The sequence below is a fragment of the Akebia trifoliata genome, chromosome 3, assembly GCF_017979445.1.
Source record: "Akebia trifoliata isolate Shusen 1 chromosome 3, ASM1797944v1, whole genome shotgun sequence".
In the NCBI taxonomy this organism is placed as follows: Eukaryota; Viridiplantae; Streptophyta; class Magnoliopsida; order Ranunculales; family Lardizabalaceae; genus Akebia; species Akebia trifoliata.
This window is the reverse complement of record NC_141377.1, coordinates 4,707,547-4,721,345: the sequence shown is the minus strand read 5'-3', so window position 1 is coordinate 4,721,345 and position 13,799 is coordinate 4,707,547. Positions and strand designations below refer to the sequence as shown.

The 13,799-nt window shown below is 32.0% G+C and overlaps 2 pseudogenes; both read left to right on the top strand.

Moving 5' to 3' along the window:
• The first annotated feature begins 3,041 nt into the window (after positions 1-3,041).
• LOC147405652 (metalloendoproteinase 2-MMP pseudogene) lies at positions 3,042-4,140 on the top strand (annotated as a pseudogene).
• A 2,852-nt stretch (positions 4,141-6,992) lies between these two features.
• LOC147405651 (metalloendoproteinase 2-MMP pseudogene) lies at positions 6,993-8,109 on the top strand (annotated as a pseudogene).
• Positions 8,110-13,799: the final 5,690 nt, after the last annotated feature.

Sequence of the window (13,799 nt, the reverse complement as noted above, 5' to 3'; positions counted from 1 at the left end):
TAATTTGATAATCTAGGACCGTCAAAAAAAAAATTCTACAAGAGAATATTTGACGGGCATATTTGATGGGAGGGTCCGTCAAATTTTGAGAAATTTGACGGGCTAAGACCGTCAAATATGGGTCCTTTTCACATAGTGAATGAGTGTCCAATGTGGGACTAAGAACTTGTGTGGGTTAAACTGGGCCAAAGCAAGTGGAGATATGAACTGAGTAGCATGAAAGAGAGAAAGATCTGCTCTAATACCATGATAAATTTGAGGGTCCAACTCAAAATTCTTTGACAATGAGTGGAAAGATCCAAGAACTTATAAGGAGAGAGACAATGCAATGAGCGTCCAATGTGGGACTAAACTCAAGAGTAAGGGCAACTCTTTTACAAACCATTTCATTGTTTTACTTCAAAAGAATTAAATAAACTGATCATGCATTGTTTTGGAATATTGTATATTGTTAATGGATACATTTATGGGTTCAATCCATCTAACCTTATCTTGGTTGGGAGATGGTTGTAGACATATCGATCCAAAAACAATAAAGGAGAAAATAAAACAAGATGCAATCATAAATAGAAACACAATTGGACATACTTGCCTTACTTAGTAAGAGTTGTGTCGCCCACATGGAGCAAACGCTATATGCATCTAGATGTCAATGAAAAATTGGATTAAAAAAAATATAAATATAAATAAATAGCTTAGTAAGGAAAATATTTTTCTTTAACAAACTAAAAGCTAATCATTAATTATTTGAAAGATATCTCAAAACACCATCTATATTTTATATAATTAAAAAAATAAAATATATTATGAAAAAATTCTAAGAAATTCTTGTAAAAAAATGGTTAATTTAAAAAAAATTCTTAAATAATTATTGATATATTTAAAATTACATGTTAATGACAAAATAACTAAACGTGTCAAAACGAGTTAAGTTGGTTGATGCCTCTAAGTCGAAACCAATCCATTTAATAATCGTGTTAGACGAGTTGACACTATTATGATCCAAATCCAATTAGACTTAACCCAAACCCACAAATTTCATGTCGTTTTTGAATTGTGTTCGCGGTTCATGTTAAGATTGCCACCCCTAATATATATAGATCCTCCATAACAGATAGAAATGTAAGAAACATCCTTAGTTGCAAAAAAAATTCATTTAGATTATTTTGCATTAATCTATAAAAGATGACTAAGGTCAAAGTGCATATCATCTATTTTTAAACATAAGGGTACCTCAAATATTCACTAAAATGTGAAGAGGCCACCTCTCAAACAAGGCAAGGTTCCTTGAACATTCGAAGTTGGTTGAAATCAAGGATAATTTAGGTATTTTATTTATAAAAAAAAAAAAAAGCAAGGCAAGGTTCCTTGAACATTCGAAGTTGTTTGAAATCAAGGATAATTTAGATATTTTATTTATAAAAAAAATCATAAGGTCTTTAACAGAGTAATATTTTATGTTGTTTGGTCATTAATGTTGACTTTTGTTCAAAGGGTAAACCTAATTTTTGGGCTCAGGTTCAAGGGCCTAACCCTTGTTTTTGGCTGGGCGGGTAGACCCAGTCCACCTGCATCTACTAGCACTGTTAAGGTGTACCAATAACAATGAATCATCATCACATCTAGGGGTGCACATGGTCAGAATGGGTTTGGATTTTGGCAAAATTGGAACTGAATCAAACATGATCGATTTTACAAATTTGAAATCGAACCAATCCAATTACCTATAGAACTGAACCAATCCAAACCAACCTTGGTTTGAATCGGTTCTCGATTTTCATACTTTCAAAAATTTAAATAAAAAAAAAAAATAGTGTTTTTTCTTTCAAAAGAGGAACCCTTTCGATTAGATCATAAATAATTCCTATTTTTAAAATAAAAATGATTTTATGATTAAATTTTGACTGAAATCTGTATAAATTGAAAATTAGAGGAAGTTCAATGAGACTAAAAAAAATTATAATTTTTAAATTGGTATTTTGTATGGATTAGTGAGGAAATTAATTCATAAATGATAGATTAAGGAATCCAAGTCTAGGTTTGTATAGTATTATTGCATCTAACAAACACGGCATAAAGGTTCTCGTAAAAAAACAAGAAATCAAACTCTTTGAAAAAGTTTTTTTCATAAATGGGTAGATCCATTTGAGAGTTTAGAGAGAGATTTGTATACATTTTTTATGAGTTTTTGTTAGAAAAAAATAAAGGAGATGAAGTTGAAGACTTTGATGAGTTACCTCTTCATAACATACTAACCCGGAACCAAACCAAATCAATTAGATTTTTTTTTACAATCCGCACCAGAACCAAACCATGCTCAATCCGAATCAATTCAATCCAAAAGACTTCAGATTGGCTCGGTTCTCGGATTTACCCAATCCAATATGCACCCCTAATCACATCATTGTAACGAATCGGTTTAAACTTGATTTTGTTTGGCTTCCTAAAATTTCAACCTCGGCACCAAAACCCATGGTTGAAGATGAACGATTTTCTAAAAATAAATAAATAAATAAATTTTGAATGAGGTAGAAATAAAGTTTATTTCAAACATTTTCTACAAGTCTTTGAAAGAAAACTGTAGTCAAGGAGTATGTAGTGAGCTCAAATATGCAAGGGATGTCTTAATTTGACCCATTGGTTGAATCGTTTTTCATACAGGTCAACGATCGGTCCCTGCAGAATATTTACAACTTAAAAAAACGTAATAAAAAATCAGCTAAGACCAAACCCATGAAAGGACCGATTCATCAAACAAGAGATTAAGACAAATAAACATAATTATCAAATGATTAGGACCCAAAAGACTTCTAGAAAGTTAGTTCTTGAAGTTAATTAAAAATATACATAAATTATTGCGAATTTTCTTGGTCACAATTATAAAAATCTAAGAATCTAAAGACCAAGTAAAAGTCATTTTAGCTTGGAAGTTGGGAAAGACTTCCTCAAATCAGGAAACTCACTCATCTCTTCCTCTCTTCCTTCTTAAATCTATAAATAGGCTTCATTGTAAATTGAGAATCACAACACACAACAAGAGCTCCCCTCAACTTAGTAATGGCAACTAAAATGTTTCATGTTCTTTCTTGTATTATTCTCCTCCTTCCCTTCTTTTGTCAATCCCTTCCATACGACTCAAATGGTGCTAAACCGAAACCCTTCGAATTCCTCCAACATTTGAAGGGATGTCACAAGGGAGAAACCATAAAAGGGTTACATGAGCTCAAACAATATCTCAAAAAATTTGGATATTTAAACTATCACCAATCAAACAATCTCACTCATGCTGATGATGATGCCTTTGATGATATCTTGGAGTCGGCCATCAAGATTTACCAACTCAATTATCATCTTAAGGCTTCCGGGAGTTTAGACTCCGAAACAGTGAACAAGATGATGATGCCTAGATGTGGTGTCCCCGACATCGTTAATGGAACCACTTCGATGAGGTCGGGCAAGATGAAGCCTCACCACCACGGGTCTACTACCCTCCATACTGTCTCACATTATTCCTTCTTCCCCGGATACCCGCGATGGCCCGCTTATAAGACCCATCTTACTTATGCATTCCTCCCGGGGTCCAATGTCGTCCTTTTAAGTCCAATTTGTGCTCGGGCCTTTGGAAGATGGTCATCGGTCACACACTTCACGTTCGAGGAGACTCAGAATTATAAAACCGCCGACATTACTATTGGTGTGTATAAGGGTGATCATGGAGATGGTCATTCATTCGATGGGCCAGGTAGGACTGTAGCTCATGCTTTTGCACCGACCGATGGAAGATTCCATTACGATGGGGATGATAAATGGGCCGATGGTTCGGTAGAAGGTCATATGGATTTAGAAACGGTTACGTTGCACGAAATTGGGCACTTACTTGGGCTGGAGCACAGCTCAGTAGAGGATGCCATCATGTATCCCACCATTCCTAGTGGTGCTAAAAAGGGTCTGCATGGAGATGATGTTCAAGGCATTCAAGCCTTGTACAATCTCTGATTAATTAATAACTGAGGATGCTTCTTGCATGTCTCAGGAGTTAACGAGAATCTTAATTGAGGACTTATGTTGTAAGTATTCTCGTTCATCTTTGTCCGATTTGTTTCATTGTTTTACTTCCAAAAAAAATAAAATAAATCGATCATTGTTTAGCTATGTATACTATCAATGGATATAGTTATGGGTTCAACAATTGGCTATATTATTAGTTGAGAACTTCTATTGGCTCCCCAACTTTTACTTATTACACCCCAACTAAATTTAAAATATAAAAAATTAATAGGGTGAGAATCTATTGGATATTTTCTTCTCGTTGATGGACAGATATGGAAGAGCAAAGAGCACGATATCAACATCGATAGGCCGGAGTAAACGATTGTCATTGATGTTAACGTATTCTTTTATGAGTTACTATCAATGGTGGCAATTTTTTTTAATCTTCTTCAAGTATTATAAAGAAAATTTTGACGTGGAAATGTTAATTCCTATATTTTAATGGCGTGTGTTAAGCTTTAGTTGGGAAGTGGAAAATGATTTAAGAGAGATGATATTGGCATCTCAACTTTTACTTATTACACCCCAATTAAAAATACCAAAAATTAGAGGAAAATTTGTCTTGGTTAAAAGTAATAAATTTTTAGAAGAGATAACTTATTTTAAACTCCAATTGATAAATTTATATGAAGATTTGAAGAATTTTGTATAACATGCATTAATCTTAAAATAATAGAATACTTTAAATCATCAATAGTATGAAAATATATGACAAAACAAATCAGTTCCAGGTACCAGTTGGATAGAACCTAACGGTTCCGGTTCCTATCAGTTCGATTCCATTTTAGAGTTCGCCCTGATTGATTTCAATAAAAAGAAATTAGAATCGGAGTTTTCAATTTTGATTTCGATTAATGGGTACCCATTGACACCCCTAGATGAACTTCTGCTGCATGTGAACAAGTGCATGGCCCTGGTGGGGAAAGTGTTTCTCTAATTTTATTTAATATAGTAGGATATAAATAAAGTTATGGACCACCCCGGGTATAATTAATCATGAAGGCCCAGCCCAGATCATAAGTCCTGGAAGGATTTAAATTCCTTGTTTTTGGGCCAGCTGTGGTGGGTTAGCACTTAGCAGGCCAATGACCCAATTGCCATCCCTAGTTCAATCCTTAGTTAGAAAACCTTTGATTTTCCCCCAAAAATATATGATCTTCAAGCTCTTCAACCTATCTTCAATCCATCATTTTCAACCTCCCCTTAACCCATTATAGAAAACTCTGTTTTTTCTTTTTTTTTTTTTTTCAAACCTAAAATTTTGTTTTCTATCTCAAAAAATTCTATCTTGTTCTTGAGGTTTAAAGATTATAGATAGAATTAAGATTGAAAAAAATAATAATAATAAAACTCACCCAAGAGTTTAAAGATGACTAGTTTTGGGAAAAATAAATTTAAACTTTGAGAACAAGACTTAAATACCCTTACTACCACCCAAGAGGAACGTCAAGGTTTTCCAAATAAGGGTTGAAGGCAAGGGTATTTAACTTAGTTTACATTAGTTTAGTATAGTAAACGGAGGTCAAAACATGGACGAGCATGTCTAATCACCTCCCAATGCCACGAAAAGGAAAATTGTTTTTTGAAAAAATTACTTAAAGGACCCTGATGGAAGGATTTATTTTCAAATAATCCCTAAAACTTTGGCTGTAACTTAATAGTCCATTTAGTGAACTTTTCTTTTCTTAATGGTTCCTCAACCTCATCTCACCTTATAATATTTTTGAAATACTCAAACTATATTTTTGAAAATTTCCAACGAGGATTAAGATCAAATCTGACGATTTTTTGTCGTGAATGACGAATGGAGAATGATATGCTTCCAATTTTGGACATTTGGATGTATTTTTCAATTTATTTCAATGATTAATAGTTAAAAAAATGAAGAACAGAATTCAGATTCTAAATTTTTTGAAGATTTAATCATAACTTTTGATCCCATTGTCCATTTCACAACTATAATATATACATTTTAAGAATTTCGAGAAAATCTATCCAGTACTGTAGTCGAAAAATTAAAAAAATCGCAATCACATTTATAGTGTCGAGTTCAACATTTTTATTGTCCAACTCACCACTTTTTATTGGTGATTTTGACATTTTTTTAAATTTGTTGAATTAAATGATAAAAATTTTGGAATCTCAATTTTGTTCTTCCTTCTTTTTTTTTTTTTTTTTTTTTTTTTGTGGTTATAAATAGTCAAAAAAAAAAAAAAGAAATAAATCTAAATGTTTAAAATTAAAAATATATCATTTCCATTGGTCATTCACGATAAAAAAAAATCATCAAAAATTAATGTAATTGTCGTTGTAAAACCTAAGTATGCTAAGAAGAAGAGGAAATGATAGTTTGGAAATTTCAAAAACATTATAATTAAGGTGAGATGAGGTTGAGGGACCATTAAGAAATAAAAAGTTTACTAAATGAATTATCAAACTACCATCCAAAACTTAGAGAATATTTAGAAATAAACCCTTCTGTCAGGGACCTTTAAGTAATTTTTTCAAAATAAAAATTGAAAGACAGGCTTATCTGTGAGTGCCATGCAAGAAACGTGTTGGACTGTTAATCCAACATATATTCATTTGTCTTCATAGCATGACTTGTTTCATCTAACACAGAAGAACCCAATCAAACAAAATTATCAAAATGTAAGGAACACTATTCAAAATGTTGATTTCTTTCTAATTTTTATGGACATCTAGAAAGTTGGTATTATGTACCCATCACCAAAGAGGACTTCAAATTAAAATTAATATTCATAATTATTGTTTATTTATAAGGTCGTCTTAACAATTATATGAATCTAAGATTAAGAAGTTCAAAGCCAAAGAAAAGTCATTTAATCAGTTTGGCAGCTTTGAAACATCAACTAAATAAGGAAAGGAAACTCACTCATAACTTCCTCTTCTTCCTTTTTAAGTATATAAATAGGCCTCATAATATATGGGAATTATTACAATAAACATGAAGAACTCATCAATTCCTGTTCTTGCATGCATTCTTCTCCTCCTTCCCTTCTTGTGTCAAGCTCATCAATTCGACTTGAATGAAAGTAAACCAAAATCCTATGAATTCCTCCAATCTTTGCAGGGATGTCGAAAGGGAGACACAATAAAAGGTTTAAATGAGCTGAAAAAGTATCTTAAAAAGTTTGGATATTTAAACAATCTCAATCACGTTGATGATGACGCCTTCGATAATTTCATGGAGGCAGCCATCAAGACTTACCAAATCAATTACAATCTGAAGGCTACCGGCATTCTAGACCCCGAGACAGTGAACAAGATGATGACGCCTAGATGTGGTGTCCCCGACTTCATTAATGGAACCACTTCGATGAGGTCAGGCAAGAAGAAACATCACCTCCATAGTGTCTCACATTATACCTTCTTGCCTGGACCCCCACGGTGGCCACCTTCGAAGACCAATCTTACCTATGCATTCCTCCCCGGGACCCAAGTCGATGTTCTAAGTCCGATTTGTGCTCGGGCCTTTGGAAGATGGTCATCCGTGTCAAATTTTACGTTTGAAGAGATTCAAGATTATACGACCGCCGACATTACTATTAGTGTGCAACGGGGTGATCATGGAGATGCTCAGGCGTTTGATGGGCCTGGTGGGATTTTAGCTCATGCGTATTCACCGACTGATGGAAGGTTCCATTACGATGGAGACGAGACATGGGTCAATGGTCCCGTGGAGGGTGCTTATGATTATGGAACGGTTACCTTGCACGAAATTGGGCACTTACTTGGGCTTGGGCACAGCTCAGTGGAGGGTGCCATCATGTATCCTAGCATTCTCAGTGGTGTTACAAAGGATCTGAATGGAGATGATGTTCAAGGAATTCAAGCCTTGTACAATCACTGATTAATAGTTGAACAGGCTCAAATTTTTTGGGATTTGTCTTCATTGATAATGGTCTACAAGGGAAACTCTTATGTGATTGTTTCGTTGTTTTATTTCCGAAAAATATAATAAAATTAATGATCAATGTTTTGCAATGCATATTGTCAAGGATACATGGCTAAATTAATTTGTTGCGTTCATTCGAAGAGATACATTAACAAAATATATATACATATTTTTGTATTTCTATTCTAAGATAGTCCATATAAAATGGATTGAGGTAGTAAGAAAAGATCTAAAGCATGCATTTTTCGAATCTATATAAAACGGATATAGGAACTTGACTGTAAAGATGATTCCTTCTGTTCTATATTAATGTACAAATTCAATGTTCATTTTCCGCCTCAGTTTACTCTACCGTCCACTCGTGTTAACTCAGTTATATTTTCATTCATCCTCATATCCATGGCTGGGTTCACCATCACTATGACTTTTCTATTATCATCAAATTTCACTACTCTATCAATATTCTTAAGTACAATCTCTAACTAACTATTATAAAATATTTCTTTGATCTTTATTTTTTTATTATTAGTAATTAAAAGTTAACACACCGTGAAAAAAGTCTATATTTGATTGTCCAAGGCCATCAAATTTCATAAAATTCAACGGATCAAGATGTTGAATTTTTTTTCAATATATCCAAATCATCAAATTAATAGAGGATGGGAGAAACTCAACAGCTCTAAATCGTCAAATCTAGGGAATATAAAAATTTCAACAACTCTTAACTGTCGAAATTCGATTTCTAAAATTCGTGAACCTTGGCACATCGATTTTTCCAGTTTTTACCTTGTATAAGTGAGCTCTTAACAATAGAAAATTTCTTTATATTTGGAAGTTTTAGTTAAATTTTGTAATTTCATCAAACCTTTTAAAAGTTTCCGTATACTATTACACTATTAATGTTATTTTCTTAAAGCATTGTTGTCACCTTGTAGGAACAATGATCAAAATTTCTTTATAAGATCATTATTTCAAAACACGTAGTCGTAAATAATAAAAGATATATTAAAAAAGGACTAAAACAGCCGTTAACTGATTGGATGGAACAACGTTCTTCATTGGAGGATATTTTCAACATTTTGGGAGCAATCTTCCAACATTTGGGAACGAAGTTTGAATATTGATCATCTCAAGGTATTACTTGTCAAGATGAATTTGTCGATATATAACAAAATCCATTTCGACGTCTAGATCAAAAATTATGACCGTTTGAAGTTATGGGACTTTTTCTTCTTGATTTCTATTTTTGTTGGTCTTCCATAACTGATTTCTATTAAGAGTAATCTTAGGAGAGAGGAGGAATGGTTTTTTTAATTTTTTAATTTTTTGGATTAAAAATTGAAAGAAAAATGTTAACCGGATTTAATTGATAAGGTTGGATTGTTAATTTATTTTCCATGTGGCGTATTGTGAATGGTGTAAATAATGCTACCTAATCTATGATTCTATATACATCCACGTCAGCAATATGTGAAACGAAGTAAATTTTGATGTCACTTCAGCATTTTCCGTTTGAAAATAGGTTTCTCAATTATTGACCAAAACGTGTAAATCAAGAAAAAAAAAAAAAAAAAGTCAAAGTTATGGGAGACCTTGATAAGACATTTGACTGTGACTGTATGACATAGATTCAGCCAAGATTTTCAAATTTGGCAAAATTACTTACAGGACCCAACGAAAGATTTTTTTTCTAATTAGTCCCTAAATTATAGGATTTTTCTTATTAGTCCATTTAGTAAAAAATTCTTTTCTAATGAGTCTTGGACTCCACTCCATATAATTCTCACAATTGAAATGTTGAAACTACTCTAGTCATTCAAACTCATCATTTTCATTAAAAACAAATTGGATTTTTGACATTTCAATCGAGTTTCGAAGATTCCATTCGGATGGAAAGGATTTGATAATAAAGAAGAAGTCATTTTCAAGTATTTTAAATATGCGTGTAAAAAATTAAGGTTTTTTAATTCGTTTGTTTTCTTTTTTTTTTTTTAATGAAAATTGATCAAAGATAGTTATTTCGATTTGAATTCATCTACACAAATCGTTATTTCAAGTTTTTAGTCGAACCTTCCATGTATTTTAATTGGAAAAACTCGAAAAATAAAAATCGGTAGATTTTACTAGCGTCAAGCTCACCACTTTATATTTTTGAGTTCAATATTTTTATTGTCGAGTTTGACATATTTTTTTAAATTGTCGAACTCAATAATAAAATGTGATTAATTCGACAATAAAAATATTGAACTCAATAATAAATAAAAAGTTGTGAACTCGACAGTGTAAAAAAAAACAATTGAATCTTAACTTCGCTCTTCATTTGTTATAAATCAAAAAAATACCTTTAAAGGTTCAAAGGAGAAGTATACCATTTCTATTTGTCATTCACGATATAAAAAAAATTGCCAGACATGGTTAGAATCACCATTGGAAAATCTAAGGGACTAATTAGAAAGTAAGTCTTTCACTAGGGTCATTTAAGTAATTTTTCCTTCAAATTACCAAAGTAAATGATTAAAACAAATCAAAATAAAATAATAATAAACTTACAAAAAAAAAAAAAAAAACTAAAATATACTCAACTGACGTTTATGTACACAAAACCGTAGATTCTATAATAATGCTTAAGTGACCTCATGATTTTACCTCATCTCAATTCCACGTTAGGAAAGTGAGAGATGAAGTACAATCTTGTGGTCACTCTCAAGGTGGACCTAGAAAATTTCACTTGCAAGGGCAGAACTAATATATGAAGATGAAATTAGAAAAATTATACATAACAAGAGGATTTACACAACGTGAAAAAAATTTATATTTGACGATCCAAGGGCGTCGAATTTTTCTTTTCAACTGGTCGAAACCGTCAAATTATTGGAGGATGGGAGAAATTCGATTGTTTTATGCCATCGAATTTGGGGAACATAAAAAAATTAATTGGTCATGGGTCCAAAATTTGTCGAATTTTCTTGTCAAAATTTTTTGTTTTCATGTAGTTTTTAGAAAATCATTTTTTCATAGAAAATGAGAGGATTTAGAAGAAAAATCTTTTTTTTTTAAATGATGATATTTTGGCTTTTTGCAACTCAAACTCTCAGAGTGAAGAAGTGGAGAAGACAAACTAAGTGCAAACCCTAAAATGTATGTTAATTCTTTGATCACAACTAACTTAGAAGCTTCAACCCTTGTTTGAAATTGGCCCCCATTGTCTCTACATAGGTCCGCCCACATGCCACGTCAGTTGAGTATGTTCTTTTATTCAGTTTATCACAACTCATCAAAATAATATTGAACCAATCAAAATAATATTGATTTCTTTATAATTTCCCAAGGACTTCTAAAAAGTTGGTTTTATGTTCCCATCACCAAAAGAGGACTTGAAATTAAAAATATACATAAATTAATGCTTAATTATTTGTTAGGTCTTCTTAACAATTACATGAACCTAAAAGAAACTCAAGACCAAAGAAAAGTCATTTTAGCTTGAAAGTTTGGGTGGACTTCCTCACTCATGAAACTCCATTCTTTTTTTTTTTCCTCTTTTTGAGAGTTTCTCTTGGTACACCAACTGTTACTTACAACACACCAATCATTATGAAATTTATTGATTATTAACATATAGGTTGGTGTGTTAATAGAATCTCTTTTTTTTTTGTTTTTTTTTTTTTTTTTTTGATGGGTATAAATTATAAATGATTATTTTATAATGTATGTTGTCAATGGATATAGCTATGGGTTCAACCCATGTAAGCTTATATTTGTTTGGAAATGGTGACTAAAACAATACTAAAATGACTCGACCCATAAACCGAATTTGATGGGTTAGGATCCTTTGAGTTGATCCAAATAAAAAGCGGGTTGAATATGGTTGAACGTCGCTTGTCCCGAATCAGATCAAGCTTAACAAAATTTGATGGAAGCCCACATTGTATATCAAGTCTATATAAATTTGGTCCAGAAAATATGTAATATTGGATCAACTGAGCCCATGAGATAGGTCCTAGGCATGGGCCAATAGATAGCCCACTAGGGCGTGGTTAACATGAAAGAATTGAGTAGTTATCCAACAAGAAGTACGGTCAACTTTATGATTTTCTAGCAAGACAATTAGGTCCACATGGTTGAAAGAAATAAAACATACCTAAAAAAGTTGCTCACCATTTTGGAAAAAGTAGGAAACGTTCCAACTTATTAGAGTGGGGACAGTTATGGGGTAGTTTTGATTAAGAAAATGTTAAAGTAACATTGTTTCACACATTGCTGACGTGGGTCGTGTACGAAATCATATATGCTTTTCATCAAGATAAGAGTGAAAGACATCAATAGTTCCGTGGGCACCTCAACATCAATAATGTGTGAAACAATGTAAATTTCAATGTTACTCTAGCACGGCTTGATTGTTTATCTAATAAAGTTTCTTTTAACTTTTTTAGTTAAATTTACGTGCGTACATATTTTTTTTATCAATTTTTTCAAAGAATCCTCAAATGAGGAAAAGTGGGTTACGACTGAAACAATGACACATGAATCACATGGAAAGATGGTGAAAGTACATATAGATGAATTGAAGCATTGACACAAAGAGTTGTGTCCTTAGAAGACTTATTGTCGAACATGATGTAAACAAGATTGAACTTGATTTCAAAATTAAATAATGCATCTTTGACTGGTGATGTAAATGACAACTTCATTTCAAAAATGGCATCAAAGAAGAACAAAAAAAAAAAAAAAAAATAGGGGTAAATTACACTTTGACCCCCTATAGTTTGGTATAATTCCATTTTGACCCTCTAATATTTTGATAATCACACTTACCTACTTTTCACTAACGGGTTTAAAATTTAAATGTTATTTTACTACTTTACACTCTTATTTTTTTAGTAGAAAAACAATAATAAAAATGTCTCTGCCTAGGCATTCATTCAACTTATTTTTTTCACAGGCATATTTTTTTTGTTTATAATAAGAATAACATTTTAAAAAGGGAAAAATGGTATTTATAAAAGGAATTTAACTGTTAACTTGATGGAAGGGGGTTAAGTGAACCCCTTAGATAATTATAAAGGAGGTAAGTGTAATTATCAAAACATTAGGAGTCAAAAATGAAATTATGCCAAACTACAGGGGTCAAAATGTAATTTATCCACACAAAAGGATTCACAATAAGAGCCTCACAAAGTATTTCAAAAAACTTACTGTAGAGGAATCCATTGATTGACTTTATACAGCAGAAAAATTCTTGATTTCAAAGATGGTGAGTAGTGTAATATGGAGGTTTTTTACTCTAATCTTATTTACGATGATTTTAACTAAACAACTAAGTATATTATCTATACTGTTATAATAAGAGAAGGTGGAGTAGAAGTGATTCCGACACAAAATTTGAATCTCACGAAACCTTTACATTTAAACTTAGAATAATGTTAAATCGACGTCAAGATTATACTTCATATCGCACTTTCCTTATGTGAAAGTGTGTAGGAACTATAGATGTTTTTCAAGTGAAAAAGCATCTATAATTCCCACACTTCCATGTTAGAAAAGTGCAATATCAGGTGCAATCTTGAGGTCAGTTCAGTGCGACTCTTAAACTTTATAATCAGTCATTTTATTAAAATCAAGAAAAATGCAACCCAACCATATAATTAGGTTGGTTGATTTTCAAAATTACAAAAATATATATTTTTTATTATGTATTCTTTAAAAACAGTTTAATAAATATTTTAAATTACCAATAAACGCTTCTAATACATGGGCATTTGCGCATGCCACCTTTTAGTTGAAAATAAAAATATTGGAAGATACTAAAGTCCATCCCAATCATGGTTTTTAA